This window comes from Canis lupus, chromosome 21, assembly GCF_003254725.2.
Source record: "Canis lupus dingo isolate Sandy chromosome 21, ASM325472v2, whole genome shotgun sequence".
NCBI classification, from domain to species: Eukaryota; Metazoa; Chordata; class Mammalia; order Carnivora; family Canidae; genus Canis; species Canis lupus.
Genome location: NC_064263.1, coordinates 16,985,931 through 17,012,134, shown reverse-complemented (window position 1 = coordinate 17,012,134; position 26,204 = coordinate 16,985,931). Strand labels below are relative to the sequence as shown.

The 26,204-nt window shown below is 36.7% G+C and overlaps 1 long non-coding RNA gene across 1 annotated transcript in view; it reads right to left on the bottom strand.

The window, feature by feature from the left end:
- Positions 1-246: 246 nt before the first annotated feature.
- The window catches only part of LOC118351873 (uncharacterized), a 35,312-nt gene continuing 9,354 nt past the window's right edge, over positions 247-26,204 (bottom strand). The window contains exons 2-3 of the long non-coding RNA XR_004808051.1: positions 5,886-6,059; positions 247-339 (exon numbers count right to left, since the gene is read on the bottom strand). This is a non-coding gene — a long non-coding RNA (uncharacterized LOC118351873). The remainder of the gene's footprint in view (positions 340-5,885; positions 6,060-26,204) is intronic.

Sequence of the window (26,204 nt, the reverse complement as noted above, 5' to 3'; positions counted from 1 at the left end):
GGACACAGTAATTTGAGAAGACACTGGAGAACAAGGCACATAGTTGTTTTCTCCCTCACCTAGTCCTAATATACACTAATATTCTGCCAAGTAAAAGAGTTCTTCATCTGCTTAAAACACATAATTTAATTCAATTAATTTATCATAGTATGATATCAACAATGAGGAAGATATAATCAAAGACGTCTATCCTACCTAGAAGGCAATGTGACTTAGTGAAAGTAATCAAATTTAATGAGTACATTTGCACATTCAGATTTCTTTATTCAGTCTAATTCTTAGTATCTGACTACTCCTAGAATCCACATGGCTCTATGTTATCAAAGTCATTCCAATCACCTGTAATTGAAACAAGTGAGAATTTATTAATATTTCTGTAATATTAACCAAAAACACTACTATAAAAGGAAATAACATACAGACATCAAGTAGAACAAGTTCTAACTCACTATTGCTTCAGGACACTACCAGTACTTTGCCTTGTACAGCCTTCTTTTCATCTATTTCATACAAATACAAGTGATAAAGCAAGGAAAAGAGTTCATTACTACTGCTGACACAACTCTGTACATTTATTTTCCATTTTATCTTATTCCTTCTTGTTCTTTGTAAATGAAAGCATAGAGTATATCCTCATTCATGTGTGATATGATTTCTTCAGCATAACACCTATGAGATTTTATTTGTGTTTTTCTTCCTTTTTAATTTCTATGTACTATTCCATGATGTGAATATACTACTTTTTTTTTTTTTTTCAGTTTTCCTTTTGATAGTCATGTTTCCAGGTTGGGGTATTATTAATAAAGTTGCTATGAATATTCTTGTAAAAATCTTTTGGAGCTAAGTTTTCCTTTTTTTCTTTCTCTTGGTTAACACCTAGAAACAGAATTGCTAGGTCAAAGAATAAGCATGTGTTTAAATTTATTTTTTTTAGACTGCCATTTATCTCAAGTGATTTTATAATTTTATATGCCTATAACAGAAAGGAAAGTTTTCATTGCTCTTCACTAACATTTATATCACAAGTCTTTTTAACTTTAGCCATTTTAGTGAGTATATTGAGGTATTTCTTTGTGGTTTTAATTTGTATTTCCTGTATGACTAAAGATAGTAGCTTTTATTAAATTAGATTATTGGTGTTTTTGTAGATCATCTTATGTGAAATGTGAAGTCTTTAGTCCATTTTTAATAATTGAATTGATTGGGGTGCCTGAGTGGCTCAGTTAAGTGGGCATCCAAATCTTGATTTTGGCTTAGGTCATGATCTCAGGATTGTGAGATCAAGCACCATGTCAGGCTCCCTGCTTGGGGATCCTGCTGGAGATTCTCTCCTTCTCCCACTGCCTCTGCCTCTCCCTACAAAACTCTCTCTGTATCCCTCCCTCTAAAAAAGAAGGGAAAAGGAGAAAAAAATAATTGAATTGTTTTTAATATTGAGTTATAGGAGTTTGTCACATAATTGCAAAGTATTCTGTGAGATATATGTTTTGCAGTTATCCTATCTGTGGCTTTTCTATTCATTTCCCTAATACTAAATTAAATAAGCAGAAGCTTTTATGTTTGATAAAATATAATTCATCATTTTAATGGTTATTATTTCTTTAATCTTAGGTCCCAAAGATATGTACATGTATTTTCTTCTGGAAATTTCATTGTTTTAGCTTCTATGTTTTAGTCTTGAATAATTTTTAATTTCATGTAAGCTAGGATTTTCTTTTCCCATATGGCTTTTCAGTTGTTTCTACACGACCTGTGGATATTTTTCCCAATAGTTTGAATCTTTTATTTAAAATCAATTAACAACGTAAATGTCAGTCAATTTTTTAAATTGTCAGTGCTATGTTAAATGGGTTTTTAAATGTATATTTGCCAATTTGTTGTTATAAGTATACAGAAAGAAATATTTTTAAGAAATATTTTTTAATATCAACCTTGTATTTTGAAAACTTGTTTAATTTAAATTTTAGTACTTGTAGGTTGTTTTTGTATTCCTTTGGGATTTTCTACATAAAACATTATGTCACTTTTAAATAGAGAGTTTTCCTTTTCAACATTTATGACTTTTTATCTTGCTTTGTTGTAATGGTTAGGCCTTCTAGCATAATACAATGTTGAAGAGGAATGGTAAAAGCAGGCATTCTTGTCTTGAAAAGATCTCTGGGAGAAAGTGTTCAATATTTCACTGAGTATAATAAATAGCCTTTGTTTTGTTTTGCTTGTAGATACTTCTTACTAGATTGAGAAAGTTTTCTGGCGTTCCTTGATTATGTAGAGTTTTCATCTAATGGGCACTGAATTGTGTTAAATAACCTTACTGCAACTATTGAGAAAATCATATTTTTCTCCCTTTTTTGGTTAATGCAGTATGTTATGCTGATTTATTTCCAAATGAAAAAATCACATTTGTGTCCCCAAGATAGATTTCCCTTGGTCATTAGAGGTCATTTGATGAAAATTATTAATATTCTACTTTTTGCATCTATATTCACAAGAGGTATTATTTTTTATTTTTTGATGCATTTCAATCTTTTTATTTACATTCAATTAGCCAATATATAGCACATCATTAGTTTCATATGTAGTGTTTAATAATTTATCAGTTGCATATAACACCCAGTGCTTAAATCACATGCCCATCACTCAATGACTCCATCCACCCACCCACCCACCACCCCTTCAGCAACCCTCAGTTTATTTCCTATAGTTAAGAGTTTCTGATGGTTTTTCTCCCTCTCTGATGACTTACCATTCAGTTTTCCCTCCCTTTCTCTATGATCTTCTATGCTGTTTCTTATATTCCACATATGAGTGAAACCATAGGATAATTGTCTTTCTTTCTTTGATTGATTTGTTTTTGTTCAGTTAATACCCTCCAGTTCCATCCACATCAATGTAAATGGTAAGATTTCATCCTTTCTGATGGCTGAGCAATATTCTACTCTGTGTGTGTGTGTGTGGGGGGGCGTGTATGATACACACCACATATTTATCCATTCACCTTCTGATGAATATCTTGGGTCTTTACACAGTTTGGCTATTGTGAACATTGCTGCTACAAACATTGGGGCACAGGTGCCCTTTGAGTCATTATATTTGTATCTTTGGGGTAAATACTTAGTAGTGCAATTGCTGGGTCATAGGGTAGTTCTATTTTTCACTTCTGGAGGAAACTCCATGCTCTTTTCCAGAGTGACTGTACCAGTTGCATTCCCACCAATATTGTAAGAGGGTTCCCCTTTCTCCACCTCCTTGCCAACATTTGTTGCTTCCCATCTGACTGGTGTGAGGTGATATCTCATTGTGGTTTTGATTTGTAGTTCCATGATGCCAAGTGTTGCAGAGCATTTTTTCACATGTCTATTGACCATTTGTATGTCTTCTTTGGAGAAATGTCTGTTCATGTCTTCTGCCCATTTCTTGACTGGATTTTCTTTTCTGGGTGTTGAGTTTGATTAGTTCTTTATAGATCTTGGATACTAGCTCTTTATCTGGAGGATCATGTGCAAATATCTTCTGCCTATCCATAGGTTGCCTTTCAGTTTTATTGACTGTTTCCTTTGCTGTGCAGAAAATTTTTTAATTGATGAAGTCCCAATGGTTTATTTTTCTTTTGTTTCCTTGCCTTTGGAGATGTATCTAGCAAGAAGTTGCTGTGGCTGAGGTTGAAGAGCTTGCTACCCTGTGTTCCTCTCTAGGATTTTGAGGGATTCTTTTCTCACATTCATCCATATACAATATCTTTTTTTTTAAGATTTATTTATTCATTCATGAGACACACACACACACAGAGGGAGAGAGAGAGAAAGAGAGAGAGGCAGAGACAGGCAGAGGGAGAAGCAGGCTCCACGTAGGGAGCCTGGTGTGGGATTTGATCCAGAGACTCCAGCATCACACCCCAGGCCAAAGGCAGGCACTAAACTGCTGAGCCACCCAGGGATCCCCAATATCTTTTCTTTTAATGTATTTTCCAGTTTTAGTATCAGCATCATCTTGGCATTATAAAATAAGTTGAGAAGTTTTCCTTTCTACTTTATTTCTGAAAGAATACATGTAATTTTGGTATTTTTTTCTTTATTTGTTGTATAGATTCATCCGGAGAAGACCTATGCAGCTGGAATCCTCTTTATGTTATGGGTTTTTGATAAGTAATTTCTTTAATTCATATTTTGTATTTTACCTATATAAATTCTAACGAACTGTATTTTTCAAGAAATGTAAATATTTCATTAAAGTTGTCTAAGTTTTTATCTTTTAAAATTGGTAGAATCCCTCATGTAACTCTTTCCCTCGTAACTGATATTGCCAATTTATGATGTTTCTCTTTCATTTCTGGTCACTTTGTGAGGATTTTTTATTGATTTTTAATTTTTTCAAAGAACTAAATTTATAACTTTTCTTTGTCTCTCTATTTAATTGATTTCTGTTCTCATTTTTATTCTATTTATTTCTCTTTATTTACTTTGAGCTAATATTTTCCTATTTTCTTAGGAGGAAAATTATATCATTGCTTGTTTAAGGACTTATTTCTATTTTTTTAAAGATTTTATTTATTTATGAGAGAAACAGAGAGAAAAGCAGAGACATAGGCAGAGGGAGAAGCAGGCTCCCTGAGAGGATCCTAGATCCTGTGGGACTTGATCCTATGATCACGACCTGAGCCCAAGGCAGATGCTCAACCACTGAGCCACCCAAGTGTCCCTCTTATTTCTAATATAAACATTTAAAGCTATACATTTTCCTTTTAGCACAAATTAGGCTATGCTCCATAATTTTTACATTTCTCTAATCATTTGAATCAAAATATCTTTTAATTTCCTTTGTGATTTTTAAATTTAGTCCATGTTATTTATGAGTATGTTGTTAATCTTAAACATTTAGATGTTTTATGTATCACTGTTTTTTTAAAGATTTTATTTACTCATTCATGAGAGGCACAGAGAGAGAGAGAGAGGCAGAGACACAGGCAGAGGAAGAAGCAGGCTCCATGCAAGGAGCCCAATGCGGGACCCAATCCCAGGACTCCAGGATCATACCCTGGGCCTAAGGCAGGAACCAAACCGCTGAGCCACCCAGGGATCCCCAATGTATCACTGTTTTAATGTATCAAATTGTTACTGATTTCTACCTTAATTCATTTGTATTCAGGAAACATTTATATGCTTTCAATAACTTTGCATTCATTAAAACTTATTTTACAATCTTTTATATGGTCTATTTTTGTGAAGGTTTTGTGCAAAGTTGAAAAGAACATATGTTTGCTTTCCTTAAATGTAGTCATCTATAAATATCAATTAGGTTAAGTTTTTGATAGGATTACTTAGATTTTCTGTATCATCAGTGTATATCTGATAGTTGCTCTATCAAGTATATATGTTCAATTACTAGTAGAGCAACTGTTAGTGTACTTTTGTCTATTTCTCCCTTTAAATTATATAAATTTTTGCTTCTAGTATTTAAAAACTATTAGGTGCATATACATTTATTATGCTAGGTATTTCTGATTGACTACCCAACTTATTATTACAGAATATCACTTTTTAAAAGTACTCCTTATTGGACACCTGCGTGGCTCAGTCAGTTAAGTGTCTGCCTTTGGCTCAGGTCATGACCAGAGTCCAGGGATCAATCCCCACATCTGGCTTCCTGTCAGAGGGGAGCCTGCCTCTCCTTCTCCCTCTGCCTGCCACTCCCCTTGCTTGTGCTCCCTCTTTCTCTGTTGAATGAATGAATGAACGAATGAATGAATAAATGTACTCATCTTCCCAGCATTTCCACTAAAAATAATATTTATTATTATTGTTGTTGTTATTATTACTGTTACTATCTAAGTACTCCTTATCTTGAAGTCTATTGTGTTTGACTTGAATACAGCTACTGCAGCTTACCTATGGTTACTTTTTGTATGATATTTCTTCATCCATTCTTTTCATCTCAGTCCATTTCTCTTTATCAAAGGTAGATAGCACATGGTTGGGTTTTTCTTTTAATCCAATCTGTTAATCTCTCCTCTTTAATTTGACTGTTTGGTCCAGGGATCAGCAAATCTTTTCTACAAACAGCTAAATAGTAAATATTTTGTGTTATTTATTTATTTGTTTGTTTGTTTGTTCATGAGAGACAGAGAGAGAGAGAGAGAGAGGCAGAGACACAGGCAGAGGGAAAAGCAAGCTCCCTGCCAGGAGCCCGATGTGAGACTTGATCCCAGGACCCCGGGATCATGACCTGAGCCAAAGGCAGACGCTCAACCACTGAGCCACCCAGGTATCCTGTCTATTTTATGTTTTATATACCATACAATTTCTCTCTCATAATTACTCAATTCTGCCATTTTAACATGAAAGTGGTCCTAGACAATGGGTATAGCTGTGTTCCAATAAAACTTTAGTTATAAACAATGAAAAATTAACATTTAAATTTTGTTAAATTTTCCTTTTGCCAAAAAATATTATTCTTTTCGTATTTTTGACTATTTAAAATTTCAAAATCCACTCTTAAGCCATGGACACTACAAAAATACACCAGATTTGATGATGGGCATCCCAATTTAAGTTTGTTTACATTTAATATAATTATTAGTATGATTTATTTGTTTTCTTTTTGTTCTGTTTCATGTAGTCCTCATTTCTGGCTTTCTTTTTTGTTAATATAATATTTTCAGTTTTTCATTTCAATTTCTCTGTTAGCTTTCTAGCTACATGCATCACTAACTAATCACAGTCTACTTAATTTAGCTCTGCTTCAGATAGAATGTAAGACTTTTAGTTACATTTATTCCACCTATGTGCTGCTGTAAAATACATGTACCCACATGTATATACATATGCACATATTTTTATATACATATATATAATATTTATATTTTTTAAACTCACAATTTTTGCTTTAAATAGGATATGCTTTTAAATAATTAAAAAATGTATTTTACTTTTTCTTACCTACGGTTCTTTGTTACTTCTAATAAAGAGGAGAGTCCATATGGTACCTACATTTCATCCTGAAACTTTCTTTAGCATTTCTTGCAGTGAAAATCTGCTAGCAATAGTCTTTTATTTTTATCTGAAATGTTTTTATGTCATTCTCATGTGAAAGATATTTTCACTGAATAGAAAATTGTTTATAATTCTCATAATTTTAGGGGTGCCTGGATAACTCAGTGGTTGAGTGTCTGCCTTTGGCTCAGGGCGTGATCCCAGGATCTCAGAGTCCCAGGATCGAGTCTCTTATCAGGTTCCCCACAGGGAGGCTATGTCTTTGCCTCTTTGTGTATCTAATTAATAAATAAATTAAATCTTTAAAATAATAATAATAGTAATAACAATTCTCATAATTTTTAGCATTTAAACATTCATCCATTTTCTTCTGGTTCCCATCATTTCTGAGGTGAATTCAGTATCATTTCAATCATTGTTTCCCATATGTAACACAATATTTTTGTACAGCAGCTTTCAAGAATTTCTCTTTATTGTTGGCTTTAGCAGTATGACTATGACGTACCTAGGAGGGATTCATTTGAATTCATCCTGCTTATACTTTCCTAAGCTTCTTGATTTGTTATTTTTCTTACCTTATTTAGTAATTTTTAAAAATAATTATTTCTTCAAGTATTTTCTGCCCCCATTCTTTCTCTTCTTACACAAATTTATATGTCTGATATACTATTTAGTATTGAATCTAATAATTCTTTCAGTATTTTTTTCTTATTCTTCAGAATAAATATTTTTCTACTGATCTATCACCAAGTCAAATTCACTGATCTTTCTTTATGCCTTATGCAAGTTGGTAGAATGAGTATGGCCTGTTGACATCAGCTAGTCTTTATGGACTGATGGAGTGAGGATTACAGTAGGCATATATCAAGGAAAAAGAAAATTCATTGACCCAAGAATATGGCTCTCAGTCACCAAGGCTGATCTTGCAACTGACCTTACTAAATATACAAACTTCTATCAACTGACCTCATTATTGAGTCACCAGTATCGCTACCTTCCTCAAGGACACCCACCAGCCAATTAGTCACAAATTGACTATATTGGGCTCCTTCAAATTAGAGTAGGTCGAAATTCACTGAAACTGGAATCAAACCATATTAGGAGTATGAGTTTGCCTTTCCTGCTTATAGTGTCTCAACCAGCATTTCTATTTGAGGGCTCATCAACAATAAAATTTTGTGTAATATCACATCATAGTAAGGGATACATCAAAGAAAGCATGGTAGTGGTCTCTAATTAACTTCCAATGGATCCATTGATTCTATCATATGCCATATACCCTAAGCTACCAGTGTGACAAAGAAAGATAATAATAGCCTTTTGAAGGCATATCTGGGTTTATAGCTTTGAAATAATGGGATTCAATCCTTTCAGATGCAGAGTATTCCCTAAATCAATACTTATTATACAGGTATTATATTTCTAGTATGTGGAATACATAAGTCTTGGATCAAAGGTAGAATCTAATTGGTTATATTTACTACTATTTCCAATAAGCTACTAATGAATATATACTAATTGTCCCTCCAATTGTAGTTTCTTTGTAGAGGGGAATACATCCTATTAAAGTTTATGTGTAGCTACCACCCAGTCATTTTGGACTCCTTGTGCTAAAAAAAACCCCCAAAGGTCAAAGAAGGGAAGTTACTATTCCAGCCAGGGTAATTAATACTGATATCAGAAGGAAGTAAAGTTGCTATTAAACAGTGTGGGGAAAAGTAATACATTTGATGCCCAAGTGATCAAGTGGAGTTCCTCTTGATATTCTTCTGCCCAATTTTGATAGCCTATCAGCAAATGAAGCAGCCATAATCTGAATAAGACATGATACATAGGAACTCAAAATTCCTCAGGCATGAAAATCTTGGAGATGATACTAGCAAAAATGCTAATTAAGTGGCAGGAAAATCTAGAATGATAGTAATGGAGGAAAATTATGAATATCACTTGTAGCCTGGAGAGCATCTGCAGCAGGAAATGCTGCAAGAGATTTCATCCCATCAATCTTCTTCTAGTAAGGAGTATGAACACCCCCAGCAAATGAACAAATAGAACCTAGAAAAAGCTCTCTGTAGATGGTGTGAATTATTATTATTATTATTATTATTATTATTATTATTTATATTATTATTATAGGGAACAAGCGGATCCAAGTGGTAGATTATTCAGAACTGAGATTAACTCCCAACTGCCAGGCATGTTGTCTGTTTATAATTTTTGGGAACTGAGTCCCTCCCTGAAACTTGCTTGTCCCAACAGAGCTGCCTCACCCAAAATTCCATCCTCAAAGGCTGTCTACATCCAGTGATCTATTGATGAAGGTGAACAAAGACCCAGATTCTCTGCTTCAATGTGAGACACCCATGAAATGCCATCCTTGTGTCACATCATTCGGTGGGATTAGCTGAGTCTCTGCTGCAACTATACTGAAGATCAGTCTGTTGCTCTGACCACTGCTGCTTCCCTTACTCTTTTACAGGTAGTATATCTGAAACTACTCCTCAATAACCCACTTGCACTCAAAACTTTATCTTAGGTTCTATTTCAGGAAATCTAGGCTATAGATACATTTAATAACTTCTTTTCAGATTAAAAAAAGTATTGAACTATAAATGTAAAATGGCTATTACTATAAGTGGTTAAACAACGAGAAGAACTTCTCTGTAAATTGTACTTTCCTTACTCCACTGAAGCTACTTTTCCCAAGACTACTCCCTAATAAACTACCTGAACATAAATCTCTATCCCAAGTTTGTTTCCTGGAGAAACCTAAGGCAAGCCTGAAATATACATTATGGCCATTATACTCATTAGTGAAATGGAGACTCAGAGAGGTGAAGTGATTTGCTCAAGGATTACACAGCAATAAGTAACAGGGCAACTAATCCAAACCCCAGGCTGATTCCAAAGCCCTATGCTTGTGACAATATCACACTGCCTTCCCTCTTTTCTCCAACTGAGCATGACTTTATTAATAAAAGAAACTGCAGCCTCTTCTGTTTGCTTTAAAGTAAACCTTCTCAAGCTGACAGCTCTATCAGAACTTGCCACTTAGAATTTAATGCCATGCAGCCTGGTTGGGGCTTGTCAGATTTACAGTAAAGCCCAAATGGATGCTATGCCATTATGCATTTAATGTACTGCCCTCATGGAGCCAGCCACCACGTTAAATACTTAATGCCAGTCAAATTTATTTACAGAATCAACCTTCTCCCTTTCATATATTGCCTTTTATCCTTTAGGCTGAAGCCTCTGGGGCTCTTCAGGAGCCACTTGGCACTTTGTCCACCTAGAGCAATCCTTTGCCAATGGTGACATTTTCCAGTCCAGAATGAGAACTATTTATGAAGAGAAACAGGTCCCAAGGAACTTCAGGTTGAGAGAAAAAAAGATGAAATACAAAAAAGATATTGTTATAATGTGGAGCTTGTAGAAATAGATAAAAGAGCTCTTTTGTTCTCTTTTGCCCTACATCAAAATGCTAGTTATGTTGACCAAAGTCTTTTGAAGACTGATTCCAAATCCACCAGCTTTACTTCTTTTTCGCCTTTTGAAGTATTACTGATATGAAAAGGGTAGGTAGAGAAATTTAGAGTATTGTATCTGCCTTGCCATCCCAGTAGAGTTCCTGGGGTCACTCCAATAAATATTGGCTAACAATGTTTTTGGTAGGACTTCAGTTATAACTTCCTCCATCCACAGTTTGAAACCCAGAGGCACTGCTCTTTTCTCTTGACACATTCACATGACTGCCATGCTGCTATGTTGTTAGGAACACATGTAAAGAAGACAAATACAAGTGAGATCATAGCTGAAGAGGAGCAAAGAGAGTTTCTGTAAGTCATGTTATGTCAGAAATAGCTGAAGGATATAAATATGTACAGACTAAGAAGATTAAGAGAGAGTAGCAGTGTTCTACCTAGGGGGAGCAGGATTATCCACATCCAGCTCTTGTCTTGCCCAATTCAAGCTCTTCTCACAGATAATTCCCTGTCCAGAAGGGTTCTTAATTATTCCTGCTCTCAACTCTTGCTTGGTTAACAATGACTCATTCTTCAGATCTCATTTTAAATGTCACTTCCTCATGAGGTGTTTTGTCCACCACCATCACATCTATGAATACTACCACCATCAGAACTGGTCAGTTTGGCCTCTTCTATGAGCTTATAAAACCTCTGTAGTTTTACATAATAGCTCTTATTATGGTTTGAAACTAATTTATGCATTTTATGTTATTTTCCAGTTACTACTGATTTCATACTATATTCAAAATCCTATCACCACAACAACCAGTACTATTTTGTTTATTATTACATCCTTAGAGCTAGGGTAGGGCTTTGCATAAAATAGGCACTCAACAAATACCTTTTTCGGAGAAAATAACATGTTCATAAGAATGAATGAATGGATGAATGACTTATAAAGAGACCTAAAAACAGAAAGTAGAGAAAGCCACATGACAATTAAATAGAAGTAAAACTGTTATTCATCAGCAAATCTGCTATATATATGAGAATGAGCTCTCTGCCAGAGAAAGTATTCAAAACCAGAGAATAAGATTTGTTTTTAAAGCTTATGTATGTATTAATTAAACTTAGAAATAATTGCCACTTGATATAATATTCTAGAGTTTTAAGATTCTATTAATATATCCTCTTTCTTTTCCTTCTCCATAAGGTCATCCATTTGTATTAGATTTTGACTGACAACTTCAATGACCACCTAACAAATCCCTCAGCTCTCATAGTTGTGGCAAAACAAACTTCTTAGATACTATCAGGAATTTGTAGGAAAGGTGATTTATTCATTGAAAGTCCACTCTTTTGTTTTTCATTTATGAAACAGTAATTCCCCATGTCCTGTCCATCAATCCTGTCTCTTCTGGATATAGCAAATGGCTTTGTATATTGAATGTTTAAAACATAGTTTTTGGTGATTTTTTCCCCATTCCCCTGAAAATGGTTCATATACTTATGAAGGTAAAAAATACAAATAGCGAATTCACCAATCTACAATGATTTCTGGAGGGACTCTATTTCCAATCTAAGTTTGCATAATACACAGGTAATGAACAAAAAGAAGTAGAAAACTAGGTGGAAAGAAGTTGTTAAAATAAAGTAATCAGGGGTGCCTGGGTGGCTCAGTCCTTTAAGCATGAGCTTTCTGTTCTGCTTATGATCTTGGAGTCCTGGGATCCAGCCGCTCATGTAGCTCCCTGCTCCACAGGGAGCCCTCTTCTCCCTCTCCCTCTCCCTCTGCCTACCACTCCCCCTGCTTGTGCTTTCCCTCCCTCCCTCTCTCATAAATAAATAAATAAACAAACAAACTAATCAATACAATATAAATAAAAATAAGGAAAATTTATAAGCAGGAGGCAGGTTTTGACTCAATATGAAAAAACTTTCCAGGAGCATCCAGGCAGTTCAGTAGACTGTCTGCCTTCAGCTCAGGTCATGATCCTGGAGTCCTGGGATTGAGTCAGTTTCCATGTTCAGCAGGTAGCCTGCTTTTCCTCTCCCTCTACTCCTCTCCCTGACCCCTGGCTCTTTCATTCACTCACTCTCTGAAATATATAAATAAAATCTTTTTTAAAAAAGAAGAAGAAAAAATCTTCCAAATTTTAAGTAATGAGTTTCCTGATGATGAGAGTGTTTAAATGGTGGCTGATGGACACCGAATAGAGAGGATAGGTTAATACTTATACACCAAAGTGATTTTGAATTGCAATGACATTTAAAAGTCTTTCCGATTGTGAGGTTTTCCAAGATTGTTGTTTTAATTTGACAACAATCAAACAACTGGGAATTAAGAGTAGAACAATATGGTACCAAGTAATCTATAAACTCATTCTATTCAGGAGAGGACACAATCATTCAGGTAAAGTAATCTACTTGCTAGTCTATTCAAGAAACACTATTTTTCCACCTAACAGATAAGGAAACTGCTACTCAGACAAGAAAAAATATTCCAAGCATTTATGTAATAAAACATGTAATATAATTATGGGACTTTCATCCTAGTATTTCTGATTCCAAAATCCATGCTCTTTATATAATATCTAATTAAGTGAGTAGAGAAATAAAATCAGGGGGAGAGAGAGGGAAGATGGTGGCAGAGTAGGAGAACCCTAGGCTGTCCTTGTCCCACAAATACCACTAGATAACTACCAAACCATCCTAAATATCCCAGGAATTGACCTGAAGTGTGGCAGAACAAATTCTGTAACTAAAGGTAGAGGAGAGGCCATATTGAGGAGGACAGGAAGTGGTTTGGAAGAGAAATGGATCTTGGCCACTGTGGTGGGGAGGGAGCTATGGTTGCAAAGAAGGGCAAGAGACAAACTAGTATACAGAGGAGCGCAAAGGGAAAATTAATCCCCATAGCAACTGGTATGGAAAATGAGAGGGCCAAATTTTGTGAGTTCTTACAAATAGCAATGTTTAAAGAATGGAGTTTTAAAGGTCAGCATGGCTGACTCTGTGGGAGTTCAGAAAGCATTTCACTAATCTTGGAGAAAGAGCAGGGCAAATAGTCCCAGAATATACAACATGAAAACAGCACTCTGAAGAGTACCTGTAGCACATAGTGGAGAAATTATTTGTTCATCTCAGAGGACATCCCAGAGAGACAGCAGTGAGTTGTTTCTCTGGGAACAAAAGAACTAGCAGGCACCCTTTCCCCAGTCTAAGCAGAAGGCCATCTGCAAGAAGCAACACAGCAACAACACTTGCTATATAACTTGCTTATACCAAACCTCAGGGCCCCATGCTCCACTGGAACTGTCCATCCCATTCACATTTGCCTCAGTTCCATCACAGGGGGCCCACTCCCCCAGATGACTAGCCCTAAAACCTATTCACACCATGTCTCCTGACACAGGAGTTTTTCAGAGCTTTGGTACCAGGGGTGGTGACAAAAAGTCTCATTTCACAAAAAGGTCAGAGCACATCTAGTTAAAACACTCCATATTCAGGCCAGGGGCAAAATACCATCCTGGACAGGCTCTATAGAGCCTATGCAGATGACTGGTCTGAAGGATAAAGCAGCCAGGACAAAACAGCAGAGAATACACACCACACACTGGAGACACTTCCAAAAGCATCAGGCCCTGGGGAGTAAGGTACACTAGAGGGCACTACAAAACCTCTTCTCTATAAAGATATTATACTCAAGAACAACAGACATAGCTGACTTTCCTAGCACAAAGAAACAGGCAGAGAGATTTAGACAAAATGAAAAGATGGAGAAATTTATGCCAAATGAAACAAAACAAAACAAAACAGGACAAGGCCACAGCCATAAATCTAAGCAAACCAGTTATAAATAACATCCCTGATAGAGAATTTAAGTTAATGAGCATAAAGATACTCAGTGAACTTGAGAAAAGAGTGGAATACATTAGGAAGATCCTTAAGACAGAGATAAGGAATAACATTGCAAGGCAATGTGTTAAAGGGCATAATAAACAAAATGAGAAACATGCTTGATGGAAGGAATAATAGGCTGGAAGGAGCAGAAGAACAAGTTAATTATCTAGAAGATAGAGTAATATAAAGTAGTCAAACTGAACAAAAGAGAAAAAAAAAGAATTGTGCAAAATGAGAACACACTTAGAGAAATCACTGAGTCCATAATAACACTTGTATTATAAAAGTCCCAGAAGAAGAAGAAGAGAGAGAGAAAAAAAGTCAGAGAATTTCTTTGAAGACATAATAGCTGCAAACTTCCCTAATCTGGGTAAAGAAGCAAATATCTATTTCCGAGAGGCACAGAGAACTCCCAAACAAAATTAACAAAAGCAGAGCCATAACAAAACATATTGTAATTAAATTGGCAAAATACTGTGATAAAGTAAAATGTTTTAAAAGCAGCAAGAAAAAAGGCAGTAACTTACTGGGAAAACCCATAAGACTGGCAAGAGATTTCTCACAAGAAACCTTCCAAGCCAGAAAGGAATGGTATAATATATTCAGAGTGATAAATGGGAGAAATCTGCATCCAAGAATACTCTATCCATCAAGACTATCATTCAGAATAAAAGGAGAGATAGTTTCCCAAACAAAAACTAAAGAAGTCCAGGACCCTAAACCAGCCCTGCAAGAAATATTAAAGGGGACACTTTAAGTGAAAAGGAAAACCTAGGGGAATCCCTGGGTGGTGCAGTGGTTTGGCGCCTGCCTTTGGCTCAGGGCGCGATCCTGGAGACCCGGGATCGAATCCCACGTCAGGCTCCTGGTACATGGAGCCTGCTTCTCCCTCTGCCTATGTCTCTGCCTCTGTGTGTGTGTGTGTGTGTGTGTGTGTGTGAGACTATCGTAAATAAATAAAAATTAAAAAAAAAGAAAAGGAAAACCTAAAAGTAACAACATAAAAGTAGGAAACAGGAAAGCAGTGAAAATGAATATTCATTTTACAAATGAATGTAAAAGAAAATCAGTCAAGAAAGAAACACACAAAGAACATAAAATATAATGGTATATGCCTAAAAAAATGTGGGGAGAATGGGGTAACAAATGGGTTCAACTTAAGCAAACATCAACTTAATGGAGGCTGCTATAAGCAGAAGAGGTTATATACAAACCTAATGGTAACTATATATCACAAACAACTAATAAATAGGCAAAAAATAAAGAGAAGGAAATCCAAATATAATACTAAAGAAAATCAGCAAATCATGAAAGAAAAACAAGGATCAGAAAAAAATCTTCAGAAAGACCACAAAATAATAAATGACAATAAATACATATCTATCAATAATTACTTTGAATGTAAATGATCTACATTCTCCAATCAAAAGACATAGAGTGAGAGAATGGATAAAAAAGCATCTATAAGATGCCTACAAGAAACTTATTTTAGACCTAAATACACCTGCAGATTTAAAGTAATGGGATGGAAAAACATCTATGATGCAAATAATTGTCAAAAGAAAGCTGGAGTAGTAATACACCAGAAAAAATAGGCTTTAAAATGAAAACTATAAAAAGAGACAAAGAAGGACACTGTATAATAATAAAGGGGACAATCCAACAAGAAGATACACAATTGTAAATATTGATGCAGCCAACCTAGTAGCACTCAAATACAAAAAACATTTAATAACATAAAGTATCTAATCAATAATAATACAATAATAGTAGAAGATTTTAACACTCCGATTACATCAATGGTCAGTCAGGTCCTTTATTTTTTTTATTTTTATTTATTTATGATAGTAACAGAGAGAAAGAGAGAGAGAGAGAAAGACAGGCAGAGGGAGAAGCAGGCTCCATGTACCGGGAGCCCGATGTGGGATTCGATCCCGGGTCTCCAGGATTGCACCCTGGGTCAAAGGCAGGCGCTAAACTGCTGCGCCACCCAGGGATCCCCAGTCAGGTCCTTTAAATGGAAAATTAACAATGAAATAATGGTTTTGAATGATACACTGAAACATATGGATTTAACAGATATATGCAGAACATTGTATCCTAAAACAACAAAATAGACAGTCTTTTTAAGTGCATATATACAATATTCTCCAGAATAGATCACATATTAGTTCATAAAACAACTCTCAGCAAATTCAAGAAGATTAAAGTCTTTCCCTGCATATTTTCTCACTACAACACTATGAAACTGTAAATCAACCACAAGAAAAAATCTGGAAAGACCACAAATACATGGAGGTTAAATAACATGCTTCTAAATAATGAATGGGTCAACCAGGAAATAAAAGAAGAAATAAAAAGTACATGGAAACAAATAAAAATGACAACACAACAGTCCAAAATTTCTGGAATGTAACAAAAGCAGTTCTAAGAGGGAAGTTTATAGCAATACAGAGCTACCTCAAGAGCAAGAAAAATCTCAAACAACCAAACCTTACACCTAGAAGAGCTAGAAAAAGAGTAACAAACCAAACACTGGCAGAAAAAAAAAAGGATATAACAAAGAATAGAACACAAATAAATGACACAGAAATTAAAAACAATAGAACAGATCAATGAAACCAGAAGCTGGTTTTTTTGAAATGACCAGCAAAAGTGATAAAAGTCTAGCCAGACTTGTCAAGAAAAAAAGGAAAGGACTCACATAAATAAAATCACAAATAATAGATAATAACAACCAACACCAAGGAAATACAAGAGAATATTATGAAAACCTATATGCCAACAAATTGGAGAACTTAGAAGAAATAGACAAATTACTAGAAACATATAAGTAACCAAAACTGAAACAGGAAGAAATAGAAAATTTGAACACACTGATAACCAGCATAGAAATTGAATCTGTAGTCAAAAAATTGTCCCAGAAAAACAAAAGTCCCGGACCAGATGCCTTCACACCCAAATTCTACTATACATTTAAAAGGAAGTTAATATCTATTCTTCTCAAACTATTCCAAATAATAGAAAAGGAAGAAACTTCCAAATTTGTTCCATGAGGCCAGCATCACACTTATGCCAAAACCAGATAAAGAAACCACTAAAAAGGGGGGAGGGGCAAGATGGTGGAGGAGTAGGGTCCCCAAGTCACCTGTCCCCACAACTTACCTAGATAACCTTCAAATCATCCTCGGGCAGGATCCTAGGAGGGGCAGTGGAGCCCCAGGTTCCCGGGGTCACTAACAGAGGAGGTGGCCCCACACCCCCGGCCGAGCTCAGTAAAGGGCTGGAGCGCGCCCAGCGGGGCTCCACGCGGAGGGGGCTGCGCAGCCTGGGAGCCGATTCCAACCGCGCTGGCCCCGGAGCCCAGGGCGCTGGGGGACACAGCCCAGGATCCTGCACTCCCCCTGGGGACAGGCGGAAGCCGGGAGGACATAGGACAGCGAGGATTCTCCCGCCACTGGGCACCCCCGAGCTGTGCAGATCAGTACCCCCGCTGCCCCCCAGAGCATCCAGGCCCCTGCGGGACTAGGAGCTGCGGTAGTTACTGTGGGAGCTGATTCCAGGGCTGGGGACCTGGCTGCCACCAGTGTGGTTGTTCCTCCTGGTGTCCACCTTGTGCCTGGGAGAGGCGGGCCGCCAGGGGACAGAGGCCTCAGCTCCCACTGAGGTCAACAGCGCCCACTGAGCTGTGAACCTGGCAGGGGGTGGGGCAGCCCCCCCGAAGTGCACACACCTGAGAATCAGCATAGCAGGCCCTTACCCCAGAAGGCCAGCTGGAAGGACAAGTTCTGGACCGAGCAGTGCTGGAAAACTCCAGGGGAAGTCGAGGGATTAACAGTATATAGAACCAGAGGGTACTACTCCTTTTTTTTTTTTCTTCCTTTTTCCAGTACAACTCATTTTTATATCAGACTGTAAATTTCCAATTTTTTTCTTTTCCCACCTTAACTATAATATTTTACCACCTCTTCATTTTTAAGATTCTTCCTTTTGGACTTTCATATTTCTACAATTAGAGGTTCTAGATATATTTTCTACTTCTAGATTCCCTTCAACATACCCAACTTAATTTTGGGAGCTATACAAGATATGTTTTTGTTGTTGTTGTTCTGTGTTTTTTGTTTTCTCTGCCTCATTTTGTTCTACAATGGTGGAAGTTAATACCTTCTAAAATATGACCAGTATGCACCCAGAACCAAGTGGTATACCATGCTGGTTCATTCTGTGAGATTCCTCATTCCCATTCTGTCCCCCTCTTTTATCTCATTTATGTTATGGTGGTCAATGTTGGGGCCTTCTACAAGTATTTCTGGTTTATATAAATTTGAGACTGAGCATCTTCTAACATACAGAATTTAATATACTCAAAAACAAGAAGATCACCCTCTATGACCCCTCAGGTAGATTACGTTCTCCCTCCACTACAACTTTTTCACCACCACCATCTCCCAGTCTCCATCCCCCCTTTTTTTCTTCTTCTTTTTCTTTTTTCTTTTTCTTTTCTTTTTTTTCTCCCCTCTTTTTTAGGATTCCAGGCCTTTTATTTTTTTACTACTTTGTTTTAAAATTTGTTGTTCACTTTAGTGGTACTTTTGTCTTATTTCATTCTGATGTTTGTTTTCAATTCCTGGTCTCTGACCTTGGCAGAATCATCTAGGGTAAAATTTTTTTAGCTCGTGGTTGGTATTCTTGATGCAGCCCACTCATACAGCCACTCTGCACTGAGCAAAATGACTAGAAAGAAGAACTCACCACAAAAGAAAGAATCGGAAACATACTCTCTCCCACAGAGTTACAGAATTTGGATTACAATTCTATGTCAGAAAGCCAATTCAGAAACACAATTGTAAAGATACTGGTGGCTCTGGAAAAAGCATAAAGGATTCAAAAGACTTCATGACTACAGAATTTAGATCTAATCAGGACAAAATTAAAAATCAACTAAATGAGATGTAACCCAAACTGGAGGTCCAAATGATGAGAGTTAATGAGGTAGAAGAAAGACTGAGTGACATAGAAGACAAGTTGATGGCAAGGAAGGAAGGTGAGGATAAAAGAGAAAAACAATTAAAAGATCACGAGGAAAGGATAAGGGAAATAAATGACAGCGTCAAAAGGAAAAATCTATGTTTAATTGGGGTTCCAGAGGGTGCCAAGAGAGACAGAGGGCCAAAAAGCATATTTGAACAAATCATAGCTGAGAACTTCCCTAATTTGGGAAGGGAAAGAGGCATTCAGATCCAGGAGATAGAAAGGTCCCCCCTAAAATCAATAAAAACCACTCAATACCCCAACATTTAATAGTGAAACTTGCAAATTCCAAAGATAAAGAGAAGATCCTTAAAGCAGCAAGAGACAAGATATCCCTAACTTATATGGGGAAAAAAAATAAGATTAACAGCAGACCTCTCTACAGAGACCTGGCAGGCCAGAAAGGGCTGGAAGGATATATTCAGGGTCCTAAATGAGAAGAACATGCAGCCAAGAATACTTTATCTAGCAAGGCTCTCATTCAGAATAGAAGGAGAGATCAAGAGCTTCCAAGATAGACAGAAACTGAAAGAATATGTGACCACCAAACCAGCTCTGCAAGAAATATTAAGGGGGATCATGTAAAAGAAAGAAGAAGCCCAAAGAAATAATCCACTAAAACAGGGACTGAATAGGTGTCATGAATACACTAAATTCATATCTTTCCATCGTAACTCTGAACATGAATGGGCTTAATGATCCCATCAAAAGGCACAGGGATTCAGACTGGATAAAAAAGCAAGACCCATCTATTTGCTGTCTACAAGAGACTAATTTTAAACCTAAGGAAACTCCAGCCTGAAAATAAAAGGTTGGAGAACCATCTACCATTCAAATGGTCCTCAAAAGAAAGGAGGGGTAGCAATCCTCATATCAGATAAATTAAAGTTTATCCCAAAGACTGAAGTAAGAGATGAAGAGGGATACTATATCATACTTAAAGGATCTATCCAACAAGAGGATCTAATGATCATGAATATCTATGCTCCAAATGTTGGAGCTGCCAAGTATATAAAACAATTAATAACCAAAGTAAAGACATACTTAGATAATAATACACTTATACTGGGAGACTTCAACACAGCGCTTTCTGCAAGTGACAGATTTGCTAAGCACAACATCTCCAAAGAAACAGGAGCTTTAAGTGATACACTAGACCAGATGGATTTCACAGGTATTTACAGAACTTTACATCCAAACACAACTGAATACACATTCTTCTCAAGAACTTTCTTGACAATGGACCACATACTGGATCACAAATCAGGTCTCAACGTATAGGATACCAAAAGATTGGGATTGTTCCCTGCATATTTTTAGGCCACAATACTTTGAAACTAGAACTAAATCACAAGAAGAAATTCCAAAGAAACTCAAACACGTGGAGGTTAAAGAACATCCTGCTAAAAGATGAAAAGGTCAATCAGAAAATTAGAGAAGAATTAAAAAGATTTGTGGAAACTAATGAGAATGAAGATACAACTGTTCAAAATCTTTGGGATACAGCAAAAGTGGTCCTAAGAGGGAAATACATTGCAATACAAGCATCCCTCAAAAAACTGGAAAGAACTCAAATACACAAGCTAACCTTGCACCTAAAGGGACTGGAGAAAGAACAGCAAATAAAAACTACACCCAGCAGAAAAGACAGTTAATAAAGATTCGAGCAGAACTTAATGAAATAGAGACCAGAAGACTGTGGAACAAATCAACAAAACCAGGAGTTGGTTCTTTGAAAAAATTAATAAGATAGATAAACCATTAGCCAGCCTTATTAAAAACAAAAGAGAAAACACTCAAATTAATAAAATCATGAATGAAAAAGGAAAGATCATAACCAATACTAAGGAAATACAAAGGATTTTAAAAACTTATTATGAGCAGCTAAATGCCAATAAATTAGGCAATCTAGAAGAAATGGACACATTTCTGGAAAATCACAAACTACCAAAACTGGAACAGGAAGAAATAGAAAATCTGGACAGGCCAATAACCAGCGAGGAAATTGAAGCAGTCATCAAAAACCTCCCAAGACACAAAAGTCCAGGGCCAGATGGCTTCCCAGGGGAATTCTATCAAATGTTTAAAGAAGAAGCCATACCTATTCTACTAAAGCTGTTCGGAAAGACAGAAAGAGATGGAATACTTCCACACTTGTTCTATGAGGCCAGCATCACCTTAATTCTAAAACCAGGCAAAGACACCACCAAAAAGGGGAATTATAGACCAATGTCCCTGATGAACACAGATGCAAAAATTCTCAACAAGATACTAACCCATAGGATCCAACAGTACATTAACAAGATTATTCACCATGACCAAGTGGGATTTATCCCCGGGATGCAAGGCTGGTTCAACACTCATAAAGCAATCAATGTGATAGATCCTATCAACAAGAGAAAAGAAAAGAACCATATGATCCTCTCAGTAGATGCATACAAAGCATTTGACAAAATACAGCATCCATTCCTGATCAAAACTCTGAAGAGTGTAGGGATAGAGGGAATTTTCCTCAGCAGCTTAAAGCCATCTATGAAAAGCCCACAGCAAATATCATTCTCAATGGGGAAACTCTGGGAGCCTTTCCCCTAAAATCAGGAACACGACAGGGATGTCCACTCTCACCACTGCTATTCAACATAATACTAGAAGTCCTAACCTCAGCAATCAGGCAACAAAAAGAAATAAAAGGCATTCAAATTGACAAAGAAGAAGTCAAACTCTCCCTCTTCACAGAAGACATGATACTGTACTTAGAAAACCCAAAAGACTCCACCCCAAGATTGCTAGAACTTATATAGCAATTCGGCAGTGTGGCAGGATACAAAATCAATGCCCAGAAATCAGTGGCATTTCTATACACTAACAATGAGACTGAAGAAAGAGATTAAGGAGTCAATCCCATTTACAATTGCACCCAAAAGTATAAGATACCTAGGGATAAACCTAACGAAAGAGGTAAAGGATCTAAAACTAAAAACTACAGAATACTTTTGAAAGAAATTGAGGAAAACACAAGGAGCTGGAAAAATATTCGAAGCTCATGGACTGGAGGAATTAATATTGTGAAAATGTCAATGCTACCTAGGCAATTTACACATTTAATGCAATCCCTATCAAGATACCATGGACTTTCTTCAGAGAGTTGGAACAAATCATCTTAAGATTTGTGTGGAATCAGAAAAGACCCCAAATAACCATGGGAAATTTGAAAAAGAAAACCAGAGATGAAGGCATCAGAGCCGGATTTCAAGTTGTACTACAAAGCTGTGATCATCAAGATGGTATGGTAGTGGCACACAAACAGACACATAGATCAGTGGAACAGAATAGAGAACCCAGAAATGGCCCCTCAACTCTATGGTCAACTAATATTTGACAAAGCAGGAAAGACTATCCACTGGAAAAAAAGGACATTCTCTTCAATAAATGGTGTGGGGAAAATTGGACAGCCACGTGCAGAAGAATGAAACTAGACCATTCTCTTACACCATACACAAAGATAAACTCAAAATGGATGAAAGATCTCAATGTGAGACAAGAATCCATCAAAATACTAGAAGAGAAAACAGGCAACAACATCCTTTTTGAACTTGGCCACAGCAACTTCTTGCAAGTTACATCCATGAAGGCAAGAGAAACAAAAGCAGAAAAGACTTATTGGGACTTCATCAAGATAAAAAAAACTTCTGCACAGCAAAAGAAACAGTCAACAAACTAAAAGACAACTTATAGAATGGGAGAAGATATTTGCAAATGACACATCAGAGAAAGGGCTAGTACCCAAGATCTATAAAGCACTTATTAAACTCAACAGCAAAGAAACAAACAATCCAATCATGAAATGGGCAAAAGACATGAACAGAAATTTCACAGAGAAAGACATAGACATGGCCAACAAGCACATGAGAAAATGCTCCGCCTCACTTGCCATCAGGGAAATACAAATCAAAACCACAATGAGATACCACCTCACACCAGTGAGAATGGGGAAAATTAACAAGACAGGAAACAAAAACTGTTGGAGACGATATGGAGAAAGGGGAACCGTCTTGCACTGTTGGTGGGAATGTGAACTGGTGCAGCCACTCTGGAAAACTGTGTGGAGGTTCCTCAAAGAATTAAAAATAGATCTGCCCTAGGACCCAGCAATTGCACTGCTGGAGGTTTACCCCAAAGATACAGATGCAGTGAAACGCCGGGACACCTGCACCCCGATGTTCATAGCAGCAATGTCCACAATAGCCAAATTGTGGAAGGAGCCTCTGTGTCCATCAAAAGATGAATGGATAAAGAAGCTGTGTCTATGTATACAAAGGAATATTACTCAGCTATTAGAAATGACAAATACCTACTATTTGCTTCAACGTGGATAGAACTAGATGGTATTATGGTGAGTGAAATAAGTAAATCGGAGAAGGACAAACATTATATGTTCTCATTCATTTGGGGAATATAAAAAATAGTGAAAGGGAATAAAGGGGAATGGAGAGAAAATGAGTGGGAAATATCAGTGAGGGTGACAGAACATGAGAGACTCCTAACTCTGGGAAACAAACAAGGAGTAGTGGAAAGGGAAGTGGGCAGGGGGTTTGGTGACTGGGTGACGGGCATTGAGGGGGCACTTGACGGGGTGAGCACTGGGTGTTATGCTATATGTTGGCAAATTGAACTCCAATAAAACAAACATCTACAAAAAAAAAGAAACACTAAAAAAAAAAAAACCTACACGCCAATATCCTGATGAATATAGATGCAAAAATTCTCAATAAAATATCAGCAAACCAGGCACCAGTGTGGCTCTCAGTAGGTTATGCGTCTGCCTTAGGCTCACATCATGTTCTCAGGCTCCTGGGTTCAAGTTCTGTACCTACTGAGCAGGAGCCCATTACTCCTCCTCCTGACCCTCCCCTGCCTCATGTTCTCTCTTTCTCTTGCTCTCTTTCTGTCAAATAAAAAATCTTTTTAAAAATAAAATACTAAGAAACCAAATTCAACAATACATTTAAAAAATCATGCACCATTATTTATTTATTATTTAAATAAAGAATAAGTGGCATTTATTCTTGGGATGCAAAGGCGGTTCAATATTTGCAAATCAATGTGACACATCAATAAGAAAGGATAAGAACCATAGTATCTTTTCAATACATGCAGAAAGTACAAAAAAATGATAAAACCCCTGAACAAAGCAGGGTTAGAGGGAACATACCTCAACATAATAAAGGCCATCTATGAAAAATCCACAGCTAACATCATCTTCAATGGGAAAGAATTGAGAGCTTTTCCTCTAAGGTCAGGAAAACACAAGGATGTCCATTCTCACCACTTTTATTCAACATAGTACTGGAAATCCTAACCACACAAATCAAGCAATAAAAAGAAATAAAAGGCATATAAATAGGTAAGGAAGAAGTAAAACTTTCCAGCGACAAAAACAAATGAATAAAGGGAAAAAAGAGAAAAATGAAGAAAGAGACTCTTAATTATAGAGAACAAAATGATGGTTACCAGAGGAGAGAGTGATGGGGAGGAGAGGTTAAATAGATGAGACAAATTAAGTAGTACATTACTATGATGAGCACAGGGTGATGTATGAAAGGGTTGAATCACTATATTGCATACCTAAAATTAATGTAACGCTCTAACTAATTAGAATTAAAATTAAACTTAAAAAAAGAGAAAACCAGAACTGATGATGGAAGTCAAATAGGTAGTATGCTCTTGTTAACAGGATATGGAACATTCCTTACTCAGACTTGGGGGAGAGAGGTCATGATTTGAAAGCAGAGTCCAAGGTCCTGAAGGACAGAGATCTCAAGGGGAAGGTAGGCATCCTGTCTGGATTTTGAGAGGAGGGATAATATATAGATGCTCCTCCTTTTTGAAAACCAGGGAGTGATGATTAGCAAACGGGCCAGGTGGTGTCTAGGTCAGGAGAGTGTCCTTGGTAGCAATATTGGAGTTAAGAGACAGGCATCACTTCCAAGGGTGGCTAAATTTGAGCCATTATCCCAACTAGGGCAGGCCTATAACAGTAGTTATAGGGATCCACATGAGAGGAAGTTGAAAGTAGAATGTGGGGAGAAACCCAGGGCTGATTCTGGAGGTGAATCAATGGCAGCTTCTGGGGCTTAGCCCTGGTTTCCATAGCCATAGACATGCACATGTGGGGAAGACACTGAGGAATGCTAGGCAGAGAAGCTAAGATAGAAATAATACACATGGGGCAGGAGACAGAAGAGGGACTCATCAGGTGATTTAGGAAAACCAACTTTCCTTGTCACTCTGTCCTTATCCCTTGAAACTCAGGTTATCAAAAATCTGGGCAGGATGATAATTGCATATCCTACCATAAGAATGGCCTAAGGCTTCTAAGAGACTAAAACAGTACTTCATACTAATCAGGACCACTTCAAGAGCAATATAAGCTGGATCTTCAGGGAGAGTTACCCGTGATTTCAGATGGGGACCACTGGGAAAAGCATCAGCCTTTTCCTAATGTGTCATAAGGACAGATGTTTATACATTTTAATTATAACAGCTATTATCAGTTCCAACAAATAAGACTGAATCATAAAACTACAATACTAAGAAATATCATTGTAGTGTTATGTTTTTTTGTTTTGTTTTGCTTGGCTGTTAGTGTTGCTATGATCGTTTTTTAATAGAGTAACTTAAGAGAAGACAATGCCACTTTATTCCAGCCTAGAAGAAAAACATTTTCTTCAAATCTCCGTATATATACAAGACACTGTTTTTGTTTGTTTGTCTATTTAGATTTATTTTGTGAATCTGTAAATTTTCTACTTGATTA